At 30.7% G+C, this 14,000-nt stretch overlaps 1 pseudogene; it reads right to left on the bottom strand.

The window, feature by feature from the left end:
* Positions 1 to 8,513: 8,513 nt before the first annotated feature.
* Positions 8,514 to 8,632, bottom strand: LOC145284353 (5S ribosomal RNA; annotated as a pseudogene).
* Positions 8,633 to 14,000: the final 5,368 nt, after the last annotated feature.

The following is a 14,000-nucleotide window of genomic DNA, read 5'->3' as shown; positions in this document are numbered from 1 at the left end:
AATCTTCTCTGGTGCTACCAGATCATGCTGTCTAAAGATGCTGGTTTCCTGAGACGAAATGCACCTTATATTAATGCTTTTTGTTTTTCTACATCCTTTTGCAAAACTTATTTATGTTCTGCAAAACCTTTTCTCACTTTTCCTTCTTCCCATTTCCTCTTTCCTTTTCTATCTCCCTCACTTTCTGGCTCGTTTCCCAACTTAAAATGTACCAAACCTTAATACTGTAACCTTTTTTCCACTCGAATTGCAAAACTCACTCATGTTCTGCAGGGCAGGGAACAAAAACGATAAAATCTACTATAAAATAACGTAACCAAACCAAACACTACAAACTAACGATTGAAAGTTAAAAAAGCTTGAAGAATAAAAACCTTCTACAAAATAACTGGATGCAACATGAATACTATTTCCAAAATAACTGGATTCGACATAAAATAAACCCTAAAAGGTTAATATGCCGTAAAACAAAACAACCAACAATCAAACTCGAACACGGCTCTTGAGGAGAATGATATGTGTACTGTAAGACAGTCTGAGAGGAAGATTAAATCTGGAAAGTATAAAGACATTTGTATAGAACAGGAAACTTCAAGATTATAGACATGTTAAAAGAATAGCTGAGAATTTTGGGGTTAGTAGATGTAGAACAGTTAATGCAGAAGTTCAGCACACAGGAAAACATGGGAGGAAATAATAAAAAATGATTTCAAAGAAAGATGGGTTAATAAAAATCTGGCCAGAGATCGGTTAGTTTGGAAGTTCATTTTTAAAAGACGAATGCATACCAGCATATAAAGTAAAACAAACAGTAAATCGATGATGATGATGATGATGAAGATGATGATGATCCATGGAAATAGTGTCCACTATGTTGGCATCTGTCTAATATTTTCAGTTTTCATTCTGTTTAAGAAATCTTAAAAAAAAAAAATTAAATGGAATTGTTTTTTTTTTTAATGAAATACAAAACCAGGCCAAAACATATTTTAGTCTGATCTACAAAATGCGTTTGCATGGGCCGACGTATGGAAGTCATAGAACTTTTTGGACACAAAGAATTATGTCAAATTGAGTATATTTCTATACTCAGTTTATTTGTCCTTAAACGAGTACATTTGCAAATCTTATTAGGCTAATCATTAGTGTCAAAGGAATATTGGTGTCGATTCGATTCTCCAATAATGTTTACATGTGGACATCGCTCTGAGGTTAAAGGACAGGTTGACAGACGGAAAGAAAAATTGTCCTGAAAAGGACAGAGTGAAAATGATCAGGAAGACTAGTCATGAACACTGATGGTGATGGATCATTTCAATGTTATGATCGATGATCGAATATTATGATCGAATGTTATGATCGAATTGAGATTTGCTTCATACCTTGCATAGAAGACAATGAAGTTTCGCACTATATATGACTTGATCTTGAAATGTTTGAAATTTAAATTTCTAATTCTCAAAAATTTGATGCATATTTGATTGGTGATCGTTTATGACAGTTACCACCATGTATAATTTTAGTCTAATCAGATAATTTGTTTCAAGTGTGTGTGTGTGTGTGTGTGTGTGTGTGTGTGTGTGTGTGTGTATGTGTGTGTGTGTGTGTGTGTGTGTGTGTGTGTGTGTGTGTGTGGAATAAATCAAAAATAATAATTACTTGATTATTATGAAATTTGAACATAATTCTAAGCATAATGGTGGATAATATAGGCTACATTTAATTGAATTTCTCCATCATAATCATCTATCACGGAATCTCCTATAATATATCCCCGAAATAACATCAGCAGTGACCTAAAATATTGAGTTTTATTCCAATGTAAAAGTAAAAGAAAGTTGCTTTCAAAATATATATACTGACGGATTCAAAAATGAGTTAAGATTTTATTGATTTTGGAAAGCATAAAAATGTGTGTTTGATTGATTTTTAAGACAGTTGGGGAACCGAGTAGAATCCTAACCCATTTATAATAAATGTACTCAGTACTTATGCGATCGTTGCATGCGGTGCTATCCACTAAAATGTTTTTTTCAGGCATTACACACAATGTGAAATCTTTTTAATGTAAAACATCATTTCCTTTTGTTACAGGGCTTTTTAAATATTTATTTTAAAGTTTTACAGACTTTAATCTTGATATTGTCATAAAAGAAATACTGTTTATTCATTGAAACTATCCTACTATTTTTAAAAATAAAAACACGCACACAGTAAAACAGACAAACACACGCACAAATACACAAACACACACACAAGCACATTCACATATCTAATGTTTATATTAACAATAAGAGACATGCGTTTCATCATTTGAAGTTTCATTTCGTATGGCTTTATTAGACCAACACACTAACGATGAGGCTCGAACCTCAGATCTTCAGTCACCACTGACTGAAACATTAGACTGTTTCAGTCACCACTGACTGAAACAGTCTAATGTTCAGTTTGGCAGTCGATAATGTATGCGAATTTTATTATATTCAATTATGCTAATTTGGTTACATCAGTGGATTCAATTTCGTTTGGAAAGAATCATGCACATTAGCTTAGATAGAAATCGCCTTTTTTCTACATCATTAGAGGGGCGAATATATATTATTATATAAATATAAACATCGACAGACACATGTTACGGCTTTTTAAAGATTCCTCAGTGTGACTTTATCTAACAAACGTCCGTATTTCGTGGCTAAATTTTGTTAATAAGTTTCAGTAATGGGAGATGATAGTTGCTAAGTTACTGACGACCTGAATGTTTCAAGTTCGAATCCAGTTCATTCCACAGAAACACTTTCGCTTAGGATGTTCGCAACCTTCACTTGGTTTCTCCTGCAAGTATCCGATATCTTCCTAGAAAGATTTCTAACTAGAAAGATAGAGAGGAAATCAATGCCAAAGATAGACTCATTTGATTTATACGAAATAAATTTACATTTGAATAAAATAAAATTAAACTCAATGAAAGATTGAATTCTGTTTGGGGAAAAATCTTGCATATTAGGTTAGCTATAAACTTTTATTACATAAGAGTGATGTCCCAAAGAGAAACGAATAAATATTATTATATAAAAGTAATATCCACAGACACTTATTGTCTTTTGAAGACTCATCAGTGTGGCTTTATCCAAGCGTATATTTGTATTAATAAAATGTTTGTGTTGTTTCATTCAGAGTAAAGCTGGATTGGGGCATCATACCGGATATAAAACATTCATCTGATAACTGATATTCCAATCGAGGAATTTTTAAAAAGATTTTGACCGTTCCTTTGAGTACATTTTTTAAAATCTCTTTTGCACATGATTCACTGGGTATATTTGCCAAATAGTTTTTGAAATTATTTTTCATGGGTCCAGTTGCTCCTATAATTACTGGAATAATAGAGATCTTCCTAAACTTCCAGTTTTTTTCATAAGAAATTTTTGATATTTCGATATCTTTCTCCTCTCAGCTATTGAGGACACTAATGTTTATTAAGGTTGCTTCTTTCTCCTTCTTGTCCAATATCACTATGTCAGGTTTTATGGCTCCATTTTCTAGGTACGTACTTGTAGGGATTACACAGTCATGGTAGATGGTGTATATTCAAACTGCTCTTTCTGGTATGTGTTCCCAGAACTTGAACTATTGCTGGTATGAAAAATAAGATCAAATTGAATTAAAAAACATTAAAACATATACATAAAAGCAATCCAGTCGAATTCAATAGAGCTTCTTTTTATGTAAAAAAAAAAGTCAATAATAAAAAGACAGCAAACATTTTGACAAATTTCAAAGTATTTTACTACAAATTTCAAAGTATTTTACTCCAAACATTATAAATGTTGCTAGAGCAATTTAGACAATAGATAAAAAGACAAAACTTTATTCATTGTAATAAACATTGCAGCATGTTTGAATGATGGAACTGAGCTTTATTATTTTCTATCAATGGTCAAAACCGATACCAAGGAAGCAATGTATAGAATGAGTTGACATAAATGCCATCAAATAATGATATATGATACTAGTTGTCCCTACTCAGCGCTACCCGAGATTTTTTTAGAATATTTTTTTATTAAATTCTTTTTTAATAGAATTGTGAAAATAATTAATAAAGAACGAAAATATAATCGTTCTTTTTTAAGAAAATGTAAAAAAGTTATTACAAATTCATAGATATGCTCAAACTAATCGTAGTAGTTAGAGGAGCAGATAAAAGTTTAAATGTATCACATTATCTGATGCAACAATTTGAGTTCTCCTGCTGTTGATTCGTAGACATTTGTTGACCTTTGGTTGGTATTAGTCCGATTAGAGCAATGGACCATGTTTGTCTTCGGATTTAAGAGGCAAAAAAGCTGGACACATTCACATGTTTGTTTACATTTTGCTATGAGATTGTAATTTTTGAAATTTCATACAGACACCCCCCCCACTAACAGATAAAAACTAAGAATTTTATGTTACATTATTAAAACATTTAAGTAATCAAATGAAAATTGCAATACATTATGACAAATTAATTGTATCTAAAATAAAGTTATGTTGATTCCAAATGAGCAGTTTGTTAGAAAATATTAGTAACAGCTAAAACTGGAAACTGCTTGTTAGTGACAGTGGCAATTTATTTATTTAGGGAGGCGATTTATATATTAAGAAAATGGTTCTATTACATATCTATAAAAAAATAAACAGTACATTTGGGCTCATACGAAAAATGATTAGTCAATCAAAATGCGCCTGACACCGCACTTACAAAGAATGTTCTGTATTAAATAAATTCGATTTTTAATGAGTGACAATAAGACTAGTTCACTGTGTGAGAGTGTTGCTCCTCCCATTGATCTATAATTATACTAATCCAAAATAAACAATCGACAGGATTAAATGAGAAAAACGATAAAATCGATTGGATATAAAATAAATTGTGAACATATTTGGATGAAAACCATGTGTTTATGCCAAAACAGAATTAAGTATATACTTTGCATTAAAAAACTATTAACGTCAAAGAAAAGGGGAATAGACTGATTCTATTTTAAATACAAGATAACAACAGAAGAGTGTCAGAACTACTTGTGGTATGAATAGTTGTTATATTAGACCTGAACTATAAACAATAACATAGAAGAAATGTGTAAAGAAGCTGGAACATCTTTCTTTTAAAACTTCTTTCGCTGCTTACTATTTATTTCTATTTCTCTCTCTCTCTCTCTCTCTCTCTCTCTCTCTCTCTCTCTCTCTCTCTCTCTCTCTCTCTCTCTCTATCCATATTATATTTCCTCCTTCTTTCACAATAGCACCTTTTAAATGTGTTTTAAAAAACTGGTTAAATTTATATCTGATTATTGTAAAACAATCTGTAAACTTTTGTAGTGAATAATTCTTATTAATAAGCATTTTTAAATCACTTCTCAATTTGTCTCTTAAACAAAGCTTCAATAAACAAGACAATGAACATTACACAATAAATGATGTAATTAAATAAACACTCGATAATGATGAGGAAAATTGTAGTGATTTCTATTTTTTTTAATTTTTATTTTGAAAGTTAATAGAAATACCACAGTTTAATTTAATACTATACAAAGGAGACAAACAAAGGTGTGGGAGATGTTTGTAAAAATTCAGAATTTGTGGGATTTTTATATTCGACATCAATTAAAAAATATTCCCTTAATTTCATTTTCTTCAAAGTATTCAATTAAATGGTCATGATATTGGCCACAACAATTTCAGATTTGTATTAAATTTGATATATAATCATTAGAAATCAATTAAGAAAGATTCCTTGTATTTCAGTTTGTTATAAAGCATTTTCTATAATCAAAATTCTCTAATAGAATTTGATCAACATTGGAATTAAGATTCATGACATAAATTTTAATATCTTGGTTTTAATTTTTATAAGCAGATATAAATGTGGTATAAAACTGTTCTGTTCAGAGAATTAATATTATCCGTCCTGGGACGGGTATATTATTATAGTAAGAATGGTGAAAGTTGATTTCTAATATCACATTTTCTACATGTATACAATATATTATATATATATATATATATATATTATAATGAAACTATAATTAATATTATAATGAAACTATATTATAATGAAACTATGTTTTCCTGAATATCTTTTTCAAGTATTATTTTGCATTTGCGTTATTTTGTTATGAAACAAGATAAAAAGCAAACATAAAAAAATACGTTATTTCGTCTTTAATTTACAAACTTAAGTTTCATTTTTAGAAATAAATTTATATATTGCACAGAAAATGTACTTGGTTTACTATAAATCTTTAAATATCAGAATGTGATGCTGCTGCTGCTGATAAATTCTTACAGACTCTGATTATGGAACAAATTTATGATCAACAGCAATGACTTCTTACTAGCTATGTGTAAAATAGTTTACAGTTTATGATTAACAATAATGACTTCTTACTAGCTATGTGTAAAATAGTTTACAGTTTATGATTAACAATAATGACTTCTTACTAGCTATGTGTAAAATAGTTTACAGTTTATGATTAACAGTAATGACTTCTTACTAGCTATGTGTAAAATAGTTTACAGTTGTCTTTTGATGTTAAATAAACTGCAAAAAGTTGGTATCAAAAAGATAAACCTAATCTATGATATTGGGGTAAGTAGGTTCATCTGTTATTCATTTCATTTATGTTCAATTCAATTTCCAAATTTATGACAAAGGAATCATAAAAACTCCTTAACAGAATCTCTATTCAATGACAACTATCATTCTATTCAGTATTGGATGATCATCATCCTTTCTTATAAGTGAAAACGCATTTTATTGGAACACTTGACTGATAACGTTCTGTGTAACAACGTTCCATTAATGGATAAGTGTTACAGCGCTGTTTTTATTTCCTCTGTCAAAAGCAACACTAAAACACAATGAAAGTGATGCTCTCAGCGGGCAAACGTTTTGAAACAACTTTCTTCTTTGAATACAATTGTTATAAAGCCAGCGCATGTTTGGCCACTTCATCTAATGTACTTTTTTATGCATTATTTTGGCGTCTGTTAGAAATCTAAATTCTGGTCTTTTCCACATCGTCTAAATCGACAAAACTATATGTATGTGTGCCTGTTTAACAAGTCAACACTTCCATCGTATTCATAGCTGAAACAGAATTTACCCGTTGTAAACGTTCCATTGGTATTGTGCCTATAGTTAAATAGAAAATTGTGAATTAGTATAATTCCTGAATAATCTGTTTACAGACAATATATAGGTTTTAGACCAAATGCATATAATATAAATAAGTTTGTAAGTAGAGGTTAAGTTTGAAAATAATCCGGGTGTATGTATCAGAACACATTTGCATTAGGAGTTACATATGTTACAGTGTGACAGCACCTATCTAAGATTTCAGATATGTAATTCAATTATTCATTGGCTGAAAAACAGCCTCTCTTGTATATACATTTTAAAACTGGGTTTATAATTGGAAGAATTTTCTAGCTTATTAGTCAATTCCAAATTGGTTTTTCATCTCCAAAAAGCATGTTGATAAGCTTTACCATGTTTGTACTTAACCACGTGAAACATCTACTGGTGGCTTATGTAGGAGTTTTTAAAAGTCTAATTATGTACTTCTAATGTAGATTTCATTGTGCATCTTTGGCATTTGAATGTGGTTTTGCATTTAATATAAAAGATGCTGTTACTCAACATTACCATGGTACATATATATTGCAGGTCGAAGGGTTTAGAGAAAAATAATTCAAAATATAGTCAGGTTTACAAGTGTTTCATCTATTAAAAATAATCTTTTTACATTTGCCTTCCACAAAGTGCACATTTGCTCTTTCTTCTGAGTTGTGTAGTATCAGGAGGTGACGATGGTCAAGTTGTTAACGACACGGAATGATTGCTTGGGTGTTCCAAGTTTGAATCCAATTTACTCTCACAACCATCACTTTCATTTAGGATGTTAGCAATATATATGTACCTGGTATCTTTCTAGAAATAATTCTGACTAGAAAACTATCTAGGAAAATAATGCCGACAATAGAATCTTTGCGCATTCATACAACATGATAGTAGGTGTACGTATAACCTTACATCATCGTTTGAACTCAATAAACCATAAGAAACAGTTATGAATCAGTAGAAAAAGCAGGACTGTGGCCTACACACACGTTGTCTCTGGGGGGGGGGGGATCAATCAGTATTTGTTTACAATTGAATATAATTTGAAAATCAAGTGTTTTCTGACTTGTTTATGAAAATTGTTTCATTATTTACATAAACATAAATACCGGAATTGAGTTGTTCATAAAACAAAACAAAATCGCTGTATATAAGTAATAAATTCGTCTGTAGATTTTATGAGAAAACCATTTGAAAATGGGAGTGATTGATATCATCTTTTCATATAGATTTCATATAGATGCCAGCAGCATTTACTATAGGCGTGTTGAACCGGATTCTCTAAAGGAGCAAGATTCATGGAAATATCAAGTTCAAAAGCAGTCCCCAGTCGCATGGAATAGAGAAATGCTTACAGCACCTGGTATTTCCAAGCCGTCACCCATCTAAGTACTGAACAGGCTATACGTTGCTTAACTTCAGTGATCAGACGGGAACCGCTGTTTTTAACATGATATGACCGTAATATATATTCATAAATATATAAATCCTTTTGGTTTGGACAGCTCATATATTTATTCTAAATTTAAATGGTCATTAATTAACCAGGTACTTTTAAATTGTCTCTATGTATTAATGTAGCTATGGTTTGATATATGCATTTATTTGGAAGTCAAAAGTTTATGTTTTAATAATAGAAGATGATAAACACACACACACACGCACACGCAAAAAAAGGCCAAAAAATCATTATTTAAGTGGTTTGTATTCGGCTTAACGTTTTTTTCTTTACTATGTGGGAGGAACATCAGACGTTCTCCATTTTTTCTTATTGTATAATTACCATGAAATCAAATAGTGATTGTACTAAAAGTAGACATAAGGAAGAATTTACAGATGCTGTTAATAGTGGCATCGTCACTGCTGCCTCTGATAAAACATAAACAGAGCAGCAGACCCATAAAAAACAGTCTCATTATTTTCTGATTGGGATCAGTCATTTAAATCTCAACCAAGCAGATTGCTCGCCTGTGAAACAGCAGACGCCATTTAACCTAATGTGAAAATGATATTTTCATGCTTAATATGTTTAACTTGCTCCACAGGCATAAGAACTACTACTACTACTACTACTACTACTACTACTACTACTACTACTACCAATAATACTGTTTACAATACTATTACTAATAAAAGGTAACATTATAATAAGAACTCGCTAGAATTATGAAACTAAGAAAAGAAATGATTAAAAAACTAAATGGTAAAAACTATTAAAGACTAAACAATTATAATACTAGAAACTGATGGCCTTCAAGTTTGCATTAGTAACTTTGAAGTTTGTTCATCCCGCCCAAACATTTATAATGAGAAAGAAGAAGTTTGTTTCTCTCTCGTCACAAGTTCTCCATAAAATCCGAACTTGGGATGTTTGTTTGTTTTTTTTATTCCCAATTGGTTTCTTATCTTTATTGTCTTTTTAAAGAAGAGCGTCAATGTGAATCTTGACATTTCATGTATCTGGGATTTTGCAATGGCTTTCTACTTTGATCTTCAGCCGTTGCCTCGTCTTATTGGAATTGTTGGTGTGTTTCAGATATCATTGTTTAGAATCTGGCCAAGCAAATTAATGATGTTCACTTGCGTAGTCTTCAATAAAAAATGTCTGGGTCATTACTTCAGTAAAAATGACTACTGGCACAGATGGTAGGGAATGATAAGCACATAAGTATGTCGGGCTAAACACTTATCAACAGTAAGTAACATCTACAAAGTAAAATAACATATATATACACATATATACATATGTATATGCGTACATATATTTATATACACAAATATATATATACATATATGTATGCATACGTATGTATATATATACGTATGTATATATATATACATATACACACATATATCATATATATGTACACACATGCATATGTATACACACACACACACACACACACACACACACACACACATATATATATATATATATATATATATATATAGCTAATGTGTTTATACGAAATTCAACTACTGGAGGCAGTGATTACATATAAATGAATAACATAAAGTTCTCATTTAGATAGCTGCAATACTAGAACTATGAATATTTTTCCTTTTCAAGATAGCACGTTAATAGGATTACTCATTTTCGGAAAGTTTTTCTTTTATTGATCACAACATCGTATACAATTGTTTCAGCCCATATTGTTGGCATAGAAGCATATTACTGTGCATCAAATTATATTATGCCTGGGCTTAATCAGTGTGTTAGAAAAAATAATATTACGAATAGGACCTTTCCAGTTAATAAAGTCGACATTCAATATGTTTTTTATCAAAAACATATATTTAAAGTTTCAAGCTGGCTTTAGATTGAATACACTTGTCTAGTAATGCAGTAAGCACTCGAAATTCGTAGGAGTTTGGTGGCTAGTTTTATATATTACACGTTTGCTTTTTATGTATTTCGAGTAATTACTGCCTGCATTCCCTTGTTCAAATCATATGACTAACGGAACATAGTCATACTGTGAATATTTGGCGAGGATGAAATATATATATATATATATATATATATATATATATATATATATATATATATATATATATATATATATATATGTGTGAGGATATTTAAAATTATATTTAATGAAAAAATATAAGACCACAGGAGAGACAACCAAAGCAGCAAAACTGAAGCTAGCCTGCAGGACACTATATATACAAATATAAGCAAATTTGAGCATATTTTATTAGTCTGAAAATATAGGTTCCTTTTTACCAATTGTCATAAAATTTTCATATAGTTTTGTCTCCAAAGATATGAGCATTTCAATTTAACGACCAGTATATATATATATATATATATATATATATATATATATATATATATATATATATATATATATATATATATAGAGAGAGAGAGAGAGAGAGAGAGAGAGCGAGCGAGAGATTTCCCTAAAACCTCTGGCCGTGATGGAGGAGAGACTAAAACTTTCTGTTATGGTTTCAAATGATCTGAAATAATCAAAATTGAACAAATGAAGGCTCGTAGGAAAGCTAATGACATGAATTGTGTAGTGGGCTATGTGACATTTGCCTTCATCATCCATCACTCAGAGCTTATTTTTGGCACGTTTTTACAGCCATAAAATGTTTCAAGCATAGTTGTTTGTTTTCCTAGTTTTGCATATGAATTACAAAATATATGATATGGAGGGGAGACTAAAATTTGCTGCCATGGTTTAAAATGATCTGAAATTGATTCCAAATATTTCTCATATGTTATATCTCCCCTGTTTGGTTTCCATACATAAAGTAAGTTTCTCTGTGCGTAAAGATTATTTGATACTGGAGATATTCATAATCGTACCCTATTTCCAAAAGAGGGGAGATACAACATATGAGAAATATTTGGAATCAAGTCTTCTCTTGCTGTTATTTCAGATCATTTGAAACCATAGCAGAAAGTTCTAGTCTCCCCTCCATCAAGGCCAGAAGTTTTGGGGAAATATATATATAAATATTTGTTTAAATTCCACAAAAATCAGGGAAATAAGGCACCTTATTATGCTCTTCCAGTGTTATACCAAATTTCAGTTCACTGCGTTTCATAGCAATTTCAAAATTTAAAAAATATTGATCTGCAATAAAGCGATACACAGGGTTTATATATACTATTATATAAAAGGAACTTTGTGTGCGTGAGTTCGTTCCCTATGGACTCCAAAAAGGCTGAGCCTATTTTTATGAAATTTCACACAAAGTTACTTTATGTGCCTGGTAGTGTTCTTAGATAGGGTTTGTATTGGAATGTTTTCAATAAGTATCGCTAATCGACAATCGAAATAATTTGAAGAGAAAAGGAACAGGCGATTTTGACAAAAGTTAATACCTTTAAGAATCTAATATCACAAGTACATTTGAGAGGTTTTATTACTACACAAACAGAAAGATCCGGCATATAAAACAAAATTTTTTTTAATATAAGAAAGGCACGATCGAAATGAATGTTTCTGTTTAAAGCACAACTGAAACTTGACTTTTTCATTTTAAACTTAAATTCAAGCCATTATCACCGCACAAACAGTAAGGCCAGGCATCTAAAATCAACATTAGGTTCTTTGATATTATAGGGGCGTTTTCGAAATGAATATTCTTTTTTAGAGCCCAACTGAACCATGAAAGGACTTTTTCATTTTAAACTTTAACTCAAGCCATTATATAAAAAAAAATGATTTTATAAAATCAACAGCAGGTTCTGTACAGTGCAATGTAGACTACAATGTATTGTGGATTAAGTCACTGCGGGGGGAGGGGCATGTGAAGCTTCCTCCCAGTGCAGCGCGATGGGTCCCCAACTAAAGCAGGCAATCACTCGACTTGATTTAACAATGGGTGATTTCACTGATTTCGATGATAACAGAATTATAAGAGTGTGAAATATTTGTTGATCATCATTCAATCCCGGGCATTAATTTTAGAGGCCTGGCCTTCCTATATCTATATCTATATTTCTCTCTCTCTCTCTCCCTCTCTCTCTCTCTCTCTCTCTCTCTCTCTCTATCTATCTATCTATCTATCTATCTATATATATATATATATATATATATATATATATATATATATATATATATATATATATATATATATATATGTATATATATATATACCAAACACACACAGACGTTCAGCTTAATATTATATATATATATATAACTATTTCATTTATTCACATAATAAACAAGATAATGCAATTGTAGACACCGCACACTTTGCCCAGTCCAAAACAAATGTCTAACAAATAGCGTAGTCTATCAAGCAACAATATTTGCAAAAGAAAACCCGAATAACAAAAAATATTACATAGGCATGACTTCCTTAGATTTCAAAACCCGATACTATGACCACAAAAGCACATTCAAAAATAAAAAAACACCGTTTAAAAACAACACTAGCGAATAAATACTGGGAACTCAAAGAAAGCGGACATTCGCCGGTAGTCGAATGGAAAATAATAAGACAAGCTACCACATGCAGACATTTAGACGACCCATGTAAATTATGCCTCCATGAAAAATTTTCTATCCTGTACTTTAAAGAACCTCAAAATCTATTAAACTGTAGGCGGGAAATAGCAAACAACTGTGTTCACAAAATAAAACTTACTCTAGGATAGCGATACAAAATAGCTTTAAAACTAACAATAACAATAGAAAACAAACAAATAAATAAATTAAATAAACATGAATATACATAAACGATCACACGCATATATGTATATATATATATATATATATATATATATATATGTATGTGTGTGTATATATGTGCATTATTGTGTACACATAGGTATATTTATATGTATATAAAAAAAAAAAAGAAGTAGAACGGCCACCTAAAACCACTAACCTAGCTCTAAAACAGATCCTTTGTTTGATAAAATGCATGCCCATTGGCTGGTAGGAAGGGGCGCGGTGGATACTAGAAAGCTGATTGGCCAACTAGTAATCCTCAACATGTATAAAAACAAGAAGCAACGACAGAATTCGAGCATAAGCCTGACGAATCCTATAGTTGGATGAAACGCAGAATATTCAGTGTAGCTTAATCGCCATATATATTTTATAAATTACTATATATATATATATATATATATATATATATATATATATATATATATATATATAATATTAATAAATATAAAGCTGAATGTGTGTGTGTGTGTGTGTGTGTGGTCACGAATAGGCTCATATATGGTTGACTATTTTAAAAAAACTGATTAAATATAATGATAGAAGATGTATCGAGACACAGGAATGGGTATGTTGGTTCATTCAAATTGTGGGGGTCTGCGTTCGCACCTATGGAAATAAATAATTTA

The sequence above is a fragment of the Euprymna scolopes genome, chromosome 8, assembly GCF_053919585.1.
Source record: "Euprymna scolopes isolate OS-2025 chromosome 8, ASM5391958v1, whole genome shotgun sequence".
Lineage (NCBI taxonomy): Eukaryota > Metazoa > Mollusca > Cephalopoda > Sepiida > Sepiolidae > Euprymna > Euprymna scolopes.
Note: the sequence above shows the minus strand (reverse complement) of the source record. Positions and strands in the feature narration are given on the sequence as shown.